Source organism: Curcuma longa, chromosome 7 (genome assembly GCF_044706935.1).
Source record: "Curcuma longa cultivar G26 ecotype Majalengka, Jawa Barat chromosome 7, ITB_CL_G26_1.1, whole genome shotgun sequence".
Lineage (NCBI taxonomy): Eukaryota > Viridiplantae > Streptophyta > Magnoliopsida > Zingiberales > Zingiberaceae > Curcuma > Curcuma longa.
The window spans coordinates 1,367,540-1,368,914 of NC_133867.1; positions in this window are offsets into that span (position 1 = coordinate 1,367,540).

A 1,375-nucleotide genomic window follows, 5' to 3' on the forward strand; every position below is an offset into this window, starting at 1 on the left:
GCCTGGTACGCTGCGTACCAGGCTGTGCCAGTCGACTGACCTTATCGAATCAGTCGACTGGCTTCACCTGGCAGACCTTAAAGCAGTTTCTAAATTTCTTCCTCTCTTCTCCCGACTATATTTTCCTTTGTTTGTTTCGATCGAGTTTTCGTCATAATTCACAATGTAGATGTAGATAAAAGCATTATGTTCATGGTTATGGTAATCTAAGATGATACTTAACATCACTACTAGGTTTTCAAGGTTGTGGTACTTAAGCAATGCCATGAAACACTATTTCAAGAATATTAACTAAACCATTCAGTTTTCTTCAAAAGTAAGAGAATTTCTAAGAAAATAAATTGGGCATCAGGATAGAAAGGAAAGAAAGTTTACTGTGCGCCAAGAACAATATGTCAAATATGATATCAAAGCATAAGAAAGTTTGAGCAACTAATGCCCAAAAACAAAAGAAGACTTGCTTTTCTTCAAAGGAAAAATGGTGACAGCTTATATAATCGAGGACTTGTTTTTATTCAAAGCTACACGAGTGATACCATATTTAAACAGGGAATGATAACAAGCAAGGCCAGAAGAAAGGTTAGACCCTGCATAAATCACATGGGAGGCTACCAAGAATATGCTATGTTACAGCTATTTAATTGTACTTGCTCTCCACTAAGAGAAGGAAGATGTTCAAGTTCAGTTCAGCTGAAATAAAAGTTTCGTTATGATGTTGAAAATATCCAAGTACATTGCTGAAGCTGATACTGAATTGGAGCAGACATTCTTATATATGTGTGGGTGAGGATGCAATAGCCATAAAAAGTGGCTGGGATCAGTATGGAATAGCATATGGACAGCCATCTACCAACATCATACTTCGTAATCTCATTGTTCGGTCTGTGGTTAGGTAAGAAATTCCTGTTGTATGGGTTATGCATACAGTTAATATATATGGATACTTGTATAAATTAAGGATAGAAATAAGGCCGCCTGAAATGAATATCTATCAAGTTATGGCACATGATCATTCAATGTAACTAGTTTCAGTACACTAGTTTAGTCCACGCAGCAAGAACATTACCTACCGGAATGTAACCTTTGAAAATGGCAAGGGATCTAGAAATGGCAGAAACATGGTTAAAATTTTCAATACCTGGAAGAGAGCATGGTGGAAGAGACCAAGACATTACAATTAAACAATTTCAGCTAAACTTAGAGGTGATTACCGTGTTTGTGTTGCAACGCAAGGTTTTTGAATAGATTAAACTGAAACTTAAAGCAATTACAAGATAGCAAATACATCTCATAACCATACACTAAACTCATTAAACCATATATAGCAAACAAAAGTAAATTAAACAGTGATCATTTCATGCTGATACATGGAAGC